Below are 15,760 nucleotides of genomic sequence, written 5' to 3'. Positions count from 1 at the left end.
GAGACTCCAGAGGAATACTGCAAACACCAATTCTCTGCCTGTCTGCGCCAATGCCAAAGACGTACATACATTGTTTGTAAGGGTGCAGTTACAAGGAGTGGCTGGGTAATCCGATGCCAGCATTTCTTTACAAGTATGTGCAACTGCTCAGCTAGATGGTGTAACTCTGTTTCACTTAGTTAGCAATTATATGTATTAAACAAAGACATATAGCAAACAAAAACAAAGATTACAAAGAGGAAACAGGTTTCATTGGATATTTCCATGTAGTTTATATAGCTGTAAATGCTCACTTTTCTGCTCAGCCCGTGAACTAGAAAATCCTGATGCTTCCAAGCACCAGGAAAGTTCCCCAGTATTACTGAGGCATGCCTGTAACCACAGACCTTTCACAAAGGACTGGTGAAGGACTGTGTGCCTCTGGGCTGGCAGGAGGGAGTTGTGTGCTCCAATTTATCTTCAAATAGTATTTTTATGGCAGCTGTTTTGTGTCTGTACTGAGGAAAACATTCTGTTTTCAGATCTGATTTGGTGCAGGCACATGTATCCCAAGGTTTTTCCATCTTCCAAAGTCCATTGCTTTCCATCTTGCCTCTTGAGCAAAGGCAGGCTCTTCGGCTGGATGCAGCTCTGAGACCTTCTTAGAAACCCAAACCGCCTGCTGGCTCCAAGGCTGCAGCAGCAGCTACCTTTGTGCTTGTGAGGCCGGTTTCTTCAGGGTCCAAGGGAAAGACAAAGTTTAGGTGGAAGCTTTTTATGTTCTGCAAAAGGCCATTTAAATTAAATTAAATTCTGACTGTACAGATAATGGGGGGAAAAAGCCAAATCATACCAAATGCTTTTAGCTCTGATGAAAGCGAGTATTAGAAACCTCTCCTCTAAAACCTCTTCCTCCTCCTTACTGTTTCTCACCTTAGAAAGGGCTTTTATTTCTTAAAAAAAATTGTTCCTTTCTGATACCTTTTAATAGCAAATATGTGCCTACTGTTTTCAGGGGTGAACTAAAGGGATCTGTCAAAACATGTTTAGTCCGTATTTTCTGAGGAAAGAAAGGATCTTTTTTTATTTATTTATGAAAGAATAAAATTAGTATTCAGTTAATGACAGGTCTCCAGATTCTCAGATATGCAGGAACAGCATAAGCAGCTACACCCCAAACTTTGCTCCTTCCTTCCATCCTCTCCCTTCCTTCCCTCTTTCTTTCATTTCTTTCTTCCTTTCTTTCCTTCATTTCTTCCTTCCTTTGCTTTCTCTGCCCTCCCTTTCCTTTCCTCCTTCCTTCCTTTCTTTGTTCTTTCTGTCCTCTTTCCTTCCATCCTTCCTTCAATTCCCTTCTTCCTCCATTCCTACCTCCCTTCCTTCGTCCCTTTTCCTCCTTCCCTCCATCTTTGGGACACATTGAAAGGCACATCCTTCTGTATGTTTCCCAGACACGGGAATGTTTTCCTTCCATGGTAGAAGGATGTTCTCTGAAAGTATTTCATAGCTTTCAGGTCAACTTTTATCTTCTTGCTCTTCATTATCCCAATCTCCTACTATTTTTATCAAATGTCTGTACTGAGAACCAAAAGGTGGGTATTGTGGTGAGTGACTTCATTATTGCTGTGAAAGGCATGCAATGTTCAAGAGGAAAACATGGATGTGTTTAACAGTATTAGCAATAAGATACTATGTTTTTGCTGGGAAGCAAAATAAGTATTTGCAGAAGAAAGGCAAAATTTAATTGTCAGTTGAAAAAAATCTGTTCTCTTGTTGTACCAAGGAGGTATAAATAAGGCAATCCTGAGTTTTGAGCTATCATTCAGTTAGGCCTGGGCAGTATATCTCATTCTTCACTGGTTTATGTCGTGTAGTGCCATAAACATGTGGACTCTGATTAAATATTCAGACATGAGTTGAGAAGTATCGCAAAGCCAACATGATCTGTAATGAATTATGCCTCATACCATTCACTTTATTACTTCCATACAGTTTGCAAGAAATTTATTGGGATGAGGTAGACAGATGGAAGTTTTCCTTTCCAAAGATTTCTTCCTGCCTGTGAGCCGGTCAGACTCCCTTTCAAAGGTGGGGGAAATGAATACAGCCCCAGATCAGAGTTAATCGGTTATGAACAATAGAAGAGGTAGAGTCAGTCTGCCGTAATAATAAGGATTGCAACTGCCCTGCATTATCAGCAAGATTCTAAAATGAAAATTATAATAATATGCTACTGTATTTCCTTCCTTGATTATAGCCACCTAAGGCACAACATAAGCATAGAAATGGATTTGTGGGGCATCTAAAGAAAACTTGAGATGGAAGCTGAAGTAGTGCATATACAGGGCTAAGTTGTGCAACACAGGAGGCTTGGGATAGAAGTGATTGTTCAGATTACAGCAACAATAGAATAAAAGTGACAAAATACTTTCTGAGATTTTCCCTTCTTGTGAAATGCTGTATGGAAATATTTGGCTTGAAAGAGATAGAAGTACTCTTTCAATCTTACTGTTTTGCTTTCAGAATTTTATCAGTTTTACAAGCCATTTTGAACTTGATGAAACAAATGTTTTCATAAATTTTCCTTCACAATTATGGTTACATTATGTTTCTGTGAAATATTTTTACATTATTAAGCATGTATTTCTAAAGATAAAAGTTATTAAGCATGTATTTCTAAAGATAAACTGCTGTCTGATCAACTCTGGTTTGTAATACTTGCCTTGTATTTCAAGTAATTCAGGCCAGTAGTTAATGCCAGTAAGCCTGGATGTAGACACCCGATTCAGTTCTTTTCTTGCTTGAAGATTTGTGATCTTGGATAAACAACCTGATTTTTCATCAGAAAACAGAGCACTGGACTTAGTTAAAACAACCACTTGAGGAGCTAAGAAAAAACACTGAGAAAAAGATTAAAAATTCACGTATTGGTAGAAGTCAGTCAGAACTGGAACCAGATCAGTTAAGAAACTACACCTAATTTCCAACAGTTGCCTACTTTGGAGGTATTCTGGATTATTTTTGCTCATACAAATCAATGCAAAATGTTGCAAAACTATTTGGATGGTCAGTTTATCACAGTTTACCATCAGCATCAAAATCATTGGCTCAGGAGATGGACAGAAATGGGATTCTGTTGCATCAAATTTGACTAATATAATTTTAATGATACTCAAAATCTACATCCAGAAAAAAAGAGACTGTACAACCTTTGACATGCTGTTTCAAGTCAGCCACCAGCTTAACCTTGCCAGGAAATAGTGGAGAGCTGGATAGAAAGGAAATCGGCAGAATATGTAAACAGAGTTGAGGTTTTGGTATGTTTGATACAAATGAGGACTCCTAAAGTAAATTGGCAATAAATTGATTTATTAATACTTGGGTAGACTTGGCTTTGCAAGTGAAGATCAGCAAAAGAAAGACAAAGACATACTGAGAAACTGTGGAATTTGCCAGAGTTTAACAATTTTTGTAGCAGCTTATGAGGAAAAAAAGCTGCCACTACCAGGAAAAGGAAAAATTGAGTGCCCTAGGACCTGTGAGTATAGTTCTGTTTCTAATATGTGTGATCGAAGAGGGGAATTCTAAAATAGATCATGACATTTGCCAAACATATTTGCAACAATGATCACTGATTTGTAAAACAGAGGAAATCAGAAGTAATGTGAAAGGTAAGGAAAACAGTTCAATTATTTGCTACTATTCTGAAAAAAAAAAAATAGTGCTCAAAACCCAGAAGGAAGTTTACAAACATAAGGCTTACTGATAAATATGTCAACATTTCCTAAGGGAATACCCCATTTAGAAGGATATCAAAGCAAAATATGTAAATCTGATTGGTTTGTTTACATTCTTAGTAAATCACAGCAAGTTTAGCTGTGTGGCTAGCTAATATGTGTAACAGATTTGCTAGGTGAGTGGAAATCACAGAATTGGTTAAGAAAGCTTGAGAAAAACCAAGTGTGCCGGGGAAGAAGTAGTTACCAAATTGAGCTATGCAATTAGTTGCAGGAAAAGATAATATATATGAAATAGGCATTTACTCAGAAATGGGTTTGGAATGTGTGCTGCCAGAACTTGAGAGAGAATTACTGATAGCCAAAGAGGTAACTGTTAAGAATACTCGCTTGGATTTCCTTATGATAACAAACATGTATAAAGGCCCAGTCGTTATCTTACAAATTCTTTCTGAGGAAAATCCTTTTAAAGGTGTGCATCAGGTGAGACAAGAAGTTGACAGACTGTTTTCAGAGATGAATGGTCCTGCATCTGGGGACAGATTTTTGGGGCTATTGCCACTGTGGTAGCCAAGAATAGTATTCCAGCAAAAGATATAGAGGGATAGCTTGTATATAACTTGGAGTCTCAGGCAAACCTTTTCTGTATCTAAAGCAATGATGACAGAGACCTGTTCTCTTTCCTTGCCTTTTTCGGATAAGTTGCAAACAGTAAAAAGGCATAGTTGCAAAATATGAACTTGAGGGCCTTGTTAAAACTTGCCAAATAAAATAAGTTTAAGGGAAAAATGGATGAACATGTGCTTCCAGAGTGCCTTCTGGGTTTCTTGTGACACGGAACTGAAAACTCAAGTTGCTGCAATGTAAAGAAGCAGAGCGGTCTGGCTAGGAATCTGTTCTCCTTTAGAGAACAGGTCACACTGCCCTGGTGAAGTGTATCACTGATATTGTAGGAAACCAGATTGTTAAGTAGCTTCCTCACCATTTATCAGTAGAAAAGAGAGAAGAGGTTTGACAGGTAACTGAGAAAATGCACGAAGAAATGCATGAAGAACTGCCACCTTAGTCCTAGAACATAGATTTAGGCAAAAAATACATAGCTACACTGGTTCTCATGTGAATTATAGAAAATGATTTTAAATTAATTTATGGCTTTTATCACTTACTGCAAATAAGCAATACTGTGGAAGCCATACCTAATTCAATTTGGGTTGTTCACATGTGCTTATTTGCCACAAATGATTTGCCAAAAGGGATTGAAGGAACAGAAAAGAGAAGACCCAGGTGACAGTTTGAAAAGAAAGCTTTCAGCTTTCAGTCATATTTGAAAAGCAAGTGGACAGGGTTTTATGTAACTACCTATCACAGCCTCTTTGTTATACTTAGATATCCTGGTGGATGCTAAAAGATTTGAATAACTGATTTATTTACATATGTTTTGTGACAAGCTTAAACTGCCAATTTCTGGCACAACCTAAATAAATGTGAATAGGTCAGAAAGAGGTAATTTTTCTGGACCCGCTCACTGAGGAAGAAATTCCCTCTGACTAGGAGAGGACTTGAAGCCTTGCAAAACTGACCAACATGTTTGTAGACTGTCTATCTGTAGACTTCTGCAGGACTTTGTTGTTATTGCAGAACATTCGTTTAGGAATTTACAAACATTGCAAAACCATTACATGGGATAAGAAGGAGAGGAAAACCGTATTTTGGGAAGCAGTGTGTGGCTATCATTCTCAGGATTGGAACCATTTCTAGCAACTGCTCTTATTACAGCTTCCTCATAGTTCAAAATCAGTTTCTTATTGGAGATATGTGACTGCCTGCAATGCAGGCAGTAGCTTAAGAGTCAGGTGAGCTGGTTGCGAATACAGTAATTCTGATCCTGCAAATATTTTGTTGCGCAACACAAAGCTCAGTGTGGACTAACACAGCCGAACATCAGGATAAATAAGCTGCTGAGCTTCCTGCTGCTGGCGAATGAGCTACGTTGATCTGGCTGAATCAGGTGTCTCTACACTGCACTTCAGTGGCATACCAACTACTGCTGTTGTTTACGAGTTGGGAACAAGGCTGACAGAAGAAAATAAATTACTAGAGGGAACAGTACTATATTAAAGCACAATTTTAAGTTCTTCAAAGAGAAATTATAGCACTACCTGAAAGAAACTCCTGGCTGTGGTTAAATCTATAAAACATTTTCAAAGCTCTTTATAGGGAAGAAGTTTGGTCAGGACAGACAATACATCCCTGAAATAGCCCTTTAAATTCAGGAGTCTTGAAGGATAACTTTAATACATGGCTGGAAAACCTGGAGTGCCGTGCTTTCACAGCTGCTTATAGGCTTCAGCATACAGGTAATATGAAGCTTTCTTCAAACTAGGACACTAATTTCAAATATGGCCCCAAGTGCGAAAACAAGGAATTAAGTGCTCAATGAAATGAGTGGACTCAGGAAGAGATAGTCATGTCCTGTTTTCCCATAATTAGTCAAATAGCAAAACTGTTTTATTCACCCAACTCTCTCCTAAGACTCCCATCTCTACTCTTTCAATGCTTCCAGTTATGTAGGTATTCATTTAATCCTTCCATTGAAAGGCAGTGTATAATACAGACAAGATGAGTACAAGAGCTGCTGCTGTGGTACTCAAAATGACATTAGCTGAATGTCTAATTTTCTCCTTTGGTCTTTCAATAAGCATTTTCTCTATGAGTATTAGAGACCCAGTATGGGACACAGGATGGACTCTCAGGAGTTTACACATCGGTAGATATGTGGATCCTGTCAACGGGCTAAGCTAAATAACTCTGTTTAAAAACAGAGCCAAAAGCTTTAGATATAATTTTTATGTTCATGTGATCATTATCAAATGCCTGATCTCCTTTGTTAAAATATATGGAATCCCTGAAATCAGAGTGAAATAAAACAGAACAATCACTCATATTTATTTAATGCTTGTAATCCCAAAGGAACTCATAGGCTTAATTTCACATGCAATGGCCTATTAATCCTTCACTGAAGCTGCTTCTACATATGTAGTGAAGCCTAGTTGGCATCTAATAATATATAGCAATGTACACACAAGCATATATGAGGGAGTGAAAATTTAGGTGGACACTGAATTTGGACAGGCTGTAACTTCCCTAGGAGATGTGAGGAATAGTACGTAGGTTCAAGAATGTACCCCGGTATTCTGGTATTGAAGCATTAGGCTGCACGCACTCAGTGTTGACCATTTCTTCTCTCGGTGCTCTAAAGAAGTTTTCCTAAAACCTACATCAGAATGAACCTATGTCTATTTTAAAACAGAATAGCTTTGAACTATTCTACCGGTTATTAGACCTGGTTGTTCACTCTGTGCTGATAGACAGACCATGGCTTGGATTGTGCTGCAGAATAAGTAAGTGATGCCTTATGTTCCTGAACCGGTGGCCCTTAAGGTCAGGAAGGGAGCTGCTTGTGGTGTTACAGCATGCCAGCTAGGAGGGCTTTAGCACTGCTCCTCTTCCAGTTTAGTTTGCAGAGTTCTGCAGACATAATTTAAACTTGTATCAATAAGGGTACAGAGATCTGGGAAAAGGGACTTCCTGTGAAGTGAAGTAGGACACAGCGACTTTGCAGGAGCACGTACCTCTTGCTCAGGGTTCAAAGCCAAACCACAAATGAATGAGCTGAGATTAATACCAGAATGTTGAGATAACTGAGTGAAAAATTAAGGAAATAATGGTTCTATCTAATCCTTGCAATTTGATTTGTACAATGCACTGCTTTGGTCTGATTCTCAAAGAAGTTGGAATTTATTTAATTATTATTAAGTGTTTTATCGTGATATGCAGAAGAGCTGACTTTCAAGGAAGACCCTCAAAACAAAAATTCATGTTGTTAAAATGCCTGTGGTAGTCTGTTACAGAAAATAGCCTTTTACCGCTTTACAAATACTACATTACAATATACAAAAGGATGAGGATAGAAGGAAGGGGAAATTAACTGTGAATCACAGAAAGGGTGACACTGTATGCTAAATGTTTTTGGGGTCAACAAGACAATAAAGGGTCAACAGGATTTAGGAATTGCTTCAGTGGCCGCTAAATGTCACTGTTGCTCCACAAAATGGCTGTAGGCACCTTATTTTGTCAAAGATAACTTGACTTCTGAAGACAAAAACCATTGGAAGCTATAATGCACACTTGTGAAGCTATTTCTGTTACTTCTGGATGAGACCCATCCCCAACTAATGCAGCTAAGAAATAGTATTAATTTTAGAAAAACAGGCACTTTGCTAACCCTGTCCACAAGATTAAAAAAAAAAGGAGCCTTTTTTTTCTTAAAACCCCTTGATTTCTGGTATGTTTTCTAGAATCATAAATAGAGCAAACATAGTGTATTAAAAAAATATTTTTTTCAAAATTCAGTAGAAGTAAGAGAAGTAAAATAAGGCACCTTTATATAAGAAAAAAATTGGTATAATGTATTATGGAAATCTCTAAGAGATACATCCAGCAATTCAGTGCCAAAAGATAACCTGGGAGTCTTGATTTTGGGAACAAGCCTAATTTATATTCTAGTGAGGATGAATATTTTCCTATTTGAAAAAAGTATCTCTGGGTTGGATGAATGTTTAAATAATTCAACTGGACCAAGAATCCCAAGCACAGTGAACAAGAGAGTCTTGCAAAAGACACAACAGAGCTACAATTAACAAAGAAGATACGTTCTTTCTATAGGGTGAGATATTTTTGAGAGTTTTGCTGTGTATATAGCAGTTGCTCTTCATGAATTCCATCTTAGATTTTCCAGAAGTCAGGAAATAAGGAAAGAGAGTGTAGGTTAGAAGAAATGATATCTAAAAGGATTTTAAGAAAAATTGAGTTAACAGGAAAGAAGTAAGCATGCTTTGAAATATTTATGCAGGTGTAGGAGCCAAACTGCAGTATTAAAAGCCTCCTGGAGTTCAGAAAATATGTAAGCATTCAGCTAAGGGACAATTCTCATCATAAATCGTGTTTCTTTTCTTACTCATCTCTTTTTTTTAATCTGGTTATTTCTCAGGACACTAACATGGGAACTGCATGTTTGTTTTTCTGAAATTAATCTCCTCCAATTACTGCCATTTTCTAAAGCATGACTTTACATTCTCTGTTTCTTTACAAACTAAGCCAAATTCAGTGGAGTTGCAGTAGAGTCAGTCTGGGGAGAACTTCTTCCACACATGAGGTTACAGCCTGTGGCTGAAGGAATCATTGTGAGATGACTAATACTAATTTTTGATTCTCAAGTCCCTTATTGTATGCAGCACTATGGCACCTGAATGCCTTCCATAACTGCAAAATGTGCTCATACAGATAGGTTTACTTCTCTGATTTTCAGAAGCTAAAAATGGTATACATTTCAAGATTATATACAATGTATGATAGATATTGGGAGTCCATGGGTGAGAACAGATTGCTATTTTATAGAGTAATTTAAAAAGAAAGACTCCAAAACCATATCTGTATGGTCCCAGTAACTGCCTGTAGAAGTCTGTAAGATCATCCATACTGAATACTCTGGGCAGATGCAGGAGTGTGCACATGGATGTCTGACTCATCTTAATGTTTGTAGGTTTATGAGAGAGACCATCCATTATTGTTGTCAAAATTCTGTGGTTTGGCCTGATGGTCAGATATTGGCAGATGAATATGGAAGTAAACTCAGAAAACACTTCTCACTTAGCCTGCCATTGGGACTTAGGATGAGAATATAAGAATTTTTAAAGAAGAGAATCCTGTTTGTGCTGAAGATGTCTTTGGGAATAAAAAGGAAGAGAAAAAAAGAAATACGTTGATAGCATAGCTGTGACGAGTGAGAATAACCCATCTGGTATTCAAAAACTGTATTCTAGACAGTTTAAAAGATGTGCTTAAAAGCAAGCCCATTAATTCTACCAAATCAGCTCAGATTTACATTTCCTATTTTAGTTTGTTACATAGGTTCATATACTTCTCTTCTGACCATCCCAGGCTGTCTAGCTCATGAAGTGTTTCCCTTAGAAGAGTTTCTATTCCATAACATGGTGCTATGGCTACTGAGGCAGTAGTCTTCTTGTTCCCCTAGTCTCTAATACTTGTTGCTCAAAAAATATTGGCTTGGATTCTCTGCTGTTGCTATTTTTTATCGACTTCAGCTACCAATGTTCCACAATTCCTGGAATGCCATTTTGCTATACACCATGTGAAGTATGAGGAGATCAGAGGGATTCTCTGACCTCTGCCTGACATTAATAGCTTAGACAAAGCTATCTGCCATGTGGTAATAGCTGAAGTTCAGCCCACTTATTTGATACCTCTTATTCTTGCCTGTACACAGTAGGTGAGCTTCTGATCCAGTTACACAGGTTCACCACCACCTGCTGACATCTGTCTGCAGTCTTGACTTAAGGCGAGACACCACACATTAAATAAATGGTTGGAGAAGTGGATGAGGAAGGGTAAGAGATCTGGTGCCTATAGGAACAAGGTGCCTTACCCTCTGTTAGAACCCTATGCTACAAGCACATCTTTGGCAACAGCTAATATACCATTAGCACAAACATCATGATTTCATCATGATTACATGTGAGCATGAGGAATTGAATGAGCATAAGCAATATACATTGAATTATTCTCTTCAAGTTAGCGGAACTGACCTTAATACAATTTAAAATATAGTTCTGTCTCATGCTTCTGTTCAAGGAGCCTGCTAATTTTCTTAACATTTGCATGGAAGAAAAGTTAAGGCAACCTTAACTTAACTTTGAACAAAGCCTGAATTTCTAAGGGCCAAAGTGTTAGTTTTCACAGACCATTGATCTATTTCAAAATAGCCTTAGCCACTTTGAATCATTAATGAAAGGATCACATTTTCTTCTCTGAAGGTACAGGGAACAGTGCTGGCACAAAGAAGTGTTTTGACATCCTCTCAATAAATTTAGACTAGATACAGACTCTGAAGTTTTATGATTTCTCTGGTCATCTTATGCTTAACATATCTCAGAAGTTCTGAACCACTGCCTTTGATCGTGCCACATCTCTTTCCTATGGTTCAAAAGGGAAAGGACCAGAAAGGGGACTCTTACAAACATCCCTCTAAGTAGCTTCAGCTTTTGTCCCAACAGAAGATATTTTATATGCAGACAGATTCTCAACCCAAATAATAATTCCATTGCATTCAATGGTCCAAAAGTGCAAACCTTTCTCATTTTTACCGTTCTGAGTGACAGCAGCACTTGGTTCTGTGAAACTCCAATGTGAAGATGCAGAGCTGAAACCACCATGGTGTTTTATTTCCCTTTTAAAATTAGGCTAATAACATGGATAGAAAAAATTGTAATCCTGCTCATTATGAATAATCATCTGTCTACAGATTATACTGACTTACAAAATTTACACCTTTCTGATGAAAGGCCTCAGGTGATATCTAAGTGAACCTGCTAAGACAATATATAAATTCAGTGATCTTTCTTTATCATAAAGTTTATTGGTTTAAGGACTTGGAGAAACTACAGACCTTCAACATGCTTTTAGTCGTAAACTTTATTTTTGCAATTTAAGATGTCTGAAGTGCCTAGACTTCTAGAAATGCAGTAAAAAACACAGAACAAAATGTATCCTTCCAATGTCTTCCACTGTAATCTATTACCCAAGGCCTTCATGCATACTACATCATCAGAGCAATGCTCTTTGATGACTACTGAGTTCTTTTATAAATTATTCATACATCTTTTTATATCACCTACTGTGGCATCAGCCAGGGACAAACAAATATTACAAACATGGCACCAATAAAAAAAGAATGCATAATCAGTCTCTAAAAATTCTTTATATTCTGCCAAGTCCTGCACATCACTGTAGAATACTAACAACCACTGGATCCCTCTAGTTTGAAGGTCCCCTTCTGCAAAAAACATGTTGCTAAATATTATTTGACAAACTGCAGCCCATTTTCTACTTTCATAGATGTGACTGATTCCTTTTGAACATGGGGTTTCTTTTTTGTTTCATTTTTTTTCTTTAATTTTATTTTAATATTAGATTTTTTAATATTATGAACAGTTTAAGTCTTTTGTTACTGATGAATAATAGAGACTTTGAAACACAGGTGGAACAGCAAAGCACACAAAAGCTTAAATGAAAGACATACACACATGCTGATGCCATTACTACTGCATTTTCAATAGGGTGAATGAATTGAGAAAGATAGAGAAATGTGGATTTGTGGATGTTGTGAAAAAGTACTCCAGTATGTTGATAATACTTTATTAGTACAGATTCCATTCTGTATTTCTTTCATCAGAAGGATGGACACTCAAACAGCCTTGGTTCTATACTGTGTTTTCATTCCTGGTCTACATGTTGGAACCTAGCTATCAGAAGAAATATTCAGTAAAGCTGTAAAGATCTTGGAGAGCGGTTTAGAACTATTGGAGAAATGGTCTAAAAAATGATGAAATGAAGCAGGGGAGAGTGCAAGATAATGGGCCCTATTAGATTAGTCAGTTGCACAGCCCAAAGATGGAAAAAAATTGATTACTTTGCAACTCCCCACTAGATCTACACCCTCAGTCACCAAAGTGCAAGCAATAATCCTTGACTTGGGGCTACCACAATAAAGCAAGTTCAGGAGTGACACAACTAACAAGGGTCACACACAATTAGGGATTGCATAGAAGTCCTGTCCTGCAGCTACTGAGCCATCTTCATGTCCCAATACAATTTCTGAACACAACTGTAGCCACTGCATGTGTAACAAGCACAAATTCACTGTTCTGGATGTCAACAACATAAGAAGGATTTTCAGAACCGGTCAATGAGAAAGGAAGAGTCAGGGAATGAAAAACAGTACAGGGCAGGAAACAGAGCAGCGTTTCCAATGTTTTGTTTAGAAGGGGTTAGTGCCCAGTTCTTGTCTCTTTATTATGCCATCGCTGAAGTTTCTTTTCTGCTACCATCTGAGGTAATGAGCACAGTAGATCTGATGACGTAGACAGTACTTTAGAGTTAACCTTCCTGTGGTAAACACATCTGTTTGAAAATCGTTCCTTCCTTCTTTACCTTTTGAAAATGTAGTGCTTTTCTGACTCAAGAGATGGGAATAGATGCTTTCTGTTTCCTTTATTGATCATGCTACAATCTAGCATGATCAATAAAGTATAGAGATAGGAGAATGTAGACTCATTCATTTATTCCTCTACTGAGGTAACATATACGTTATCTTTTGTAGTTCCTATAACCTTCACTTAGTAGTGCAAATCATTTCTTGTGCTTTATCTCCATTCTTTTAATTAGCACAACCTAAGAATTCCCCTGGAATTCATAACCTCTTTCCTATTACCCCATCTAAGTTATAAAGTTGTTCTCAGTAACCCAGAATGTAAATGATTCCATTTTTTTAAAATGAAATTAAACTCTGCAGACCCAAACAGCAAAGAAGTGAGGCTTGTGAGGAGAACAGAACTGGAGATAAGAGCAAACAGGACTGTAAGGACAGCTTTGATCAGCTCTAAGCTCTTCTGTAATTGCTGCTTCCCTAGAGTCCCTGCACACCTTTTACAAGAGTGCTGGAATAGGTTTGAATGTGTTTGGCTACCATACGGCAGCAAAAAACACTGTCTATATCACCAGTGGAACCAAATTCACCAACCTTCCCCCAAAGGTGAACGGATGTTCAGCTCTGCCATGGACAGGTATGCTGGAGACCCCAGGGTACCCTCCAACTCCCAAACTGAACTGTCAGTATCCTGCAGATCCTAGCGCTTTTATTATCTTCCAAAGGCACAGTATTTTTGAACATCTAAATTCAAACAAAAAAGGTTGTCTGCCTCATTTTTTTATTCCTATAAATAATGTTTTCTTTTAGTTCTTGTTGCTGCTTTGTCTTTATGAAACATTTCATTCTTGGTTTTTCCTTTGATTCATATATGTAATGATGTATAAACTTGACTGTTCTTCTTAGCTATTCTTCATTCAATGAAGACTAAATAAAATGGTGCCAAACCATTAAAACAATTTGAATTTACAAGGTGAGGCACCCCTCTAAATGATGAATGGCTGAGATTTTATTACCTTTCTTTTCCATATAAAATGATGACTCCATGAATAAATGAGTTTCCTTAAAGCTGAAATGCTGCCAGTATACTACAATCATAGAATCCAGGAAGTTTTCTGTAGCAAAGGGTATTGTGCCACCAAAGCAGATGGTTGTTCTTTCTAAAAACATACAGTCGATAAAAGCCCAAGAAAAAAGTAACTGAAAAACAGTGCAGATACAAGTGTTAGGAGTCACCTCTCCATTTACAAACATCAGATTATAGATGTCTTGGTAGGTCTTAAAAGAAAAACCTGATAGCTGTGCTGTACTTAACTGAAGTTATAAGTTACCTCTGTATGGAAATTAGAACAGGCCTGGTGGAAGCTGAAATGAACAAATAACCCTGTTAGTTTTTGTTTTCTTTAATATTAGCCTTTTATCTTTCTTTTGTTTCTGGTAAAGATGAATGTTCTTGCATTCACGAAAGACCTACTTGTAGGCAATTCAGATTTGAGCACCTCCAAGGGGAGAGAAGAAACCATGAGCTCCAAACTTCAAGCCTCATTAGTATCATGTGTAATCCTTACTCTGGACATAATGGCCTTGTTGCATTCAGTGTAGTTATCTATAAAGAAAAGGATGTCAGAAAGTAGAATGAGGAAAAACTGTACAGAGTATAACTGAGATTTTTATTTTCCTTTAATTGCATAACTTTGTAAATAATCCTTCTCTAAAAAGGCAAACATTGCCAAGTGATCTAGAATGATCTATACATTATGTTATCCCTAACATCAGGCATAAATGGGTAAAAAAACATGCAGTGTGTAATCTCATTAGTGCTGCTGTGAAGCTGACAGATAAATTCTTTTAACATTTTATTCAACTGTGAAATACAACTGTAGGGAATATACTTAAACTGAAATAAAGTATATACTAGAAAAGGTTTCTGTTTGCAGCATTGTCTCTGACTAATGAGTCTAAGAAAAGAAGAGTCTAGAAAACAGGAAAGGAAAGCTAGCTCTCCAGCTATTATCTTCTCCACAGAGTTGACATACACAGGCTCATTATCGCATTATGTTTTATTCAACAAAATCACTTTAATGTTGCAGCTTAAATTGAATTCACTAAAGCATCTTCATCTCTTGCCTAATGTGTCTCAAGTGTCTGCTTGCTGTTTGCATTTTCTTCAGAATTATAGCAGGGAATCTTTGGAAACAGCAAAATCATATGCAATCCACAAAACAATGTGGCTGTAATGGGGTAATTGGCCTTCAGCGTAATTAAAGAAACATTCCCTCATCAAAGTAATTCTGCAAGAGACCTAGAGGCTGTATTGTACAAATCATCCACTTACTAAAATTCTTTATCTGATTTGCATTTAAAACCTAGTTATGCAAATAGGTTTGCTCAGTGGATCGCAAGAAATGTAATGACTTTAAAAATTACAGTGATTAAACAAACCTGCTTCTTCTCCTTAAATCATGGTGTGTAATTCCCTTTTATTCACCTAGAAATATTTCAATTAGTCTGTTATACAAGGTCTTCTGGAAAAGAGGAATTCCTTTGATGCATACACAGTCATGTCTGACATCCGCTCTGGACATGACAATTCTACTTCTCTGAAGTAAAATCATCCCAAAACATGGGAAAAGGCAAATGCCTTTTCCTTATCTAATGATTTGTATCAGAGCAGAGGAATTACATTTGCCATTTTGATCTGAAAGCTTGATTCCCTGTTTAAACTAAAGCAAATGGCAGTGTCAGTAAATGGGAAAGCAAATGGTAACGTGTCAGTAAGAATTAGTAATGCACTGTGGGAAAGGCTCATTCCAATAAGGTTCAAGTCCACTTGTAGCAGATGGTAAAGTCCCATTTCTTAGACTAGCTTTAGCCTTGAGTACCAATGCTGGTGTAAGTCTCTAAAATCAGGACACAAGCTTTGCAAGTTGTATTTGTGTTTCGCTACTGTTCTATAGCCACTAATGCTTCAGTTCACATG

Source organism: Mycteria americana, chromosome 12, assembly GCF_035582795.1.
Source record: "Mycteria americana isolate JAX WOST 10 ecotype Jacksonville Zoo and Gardens chromosome 12, USCA_MyAme_1.0, whole genome shotgun sequence".
Taxonomy (NCBI): Eukaryota; Metazoa; Chordata; class Aves; order Ciconiiformes; family Ciconiidae; genus Mycteria; species Mycteria americana.
This window is presented reverse-complemented; position numbering follows the sequence as displayed.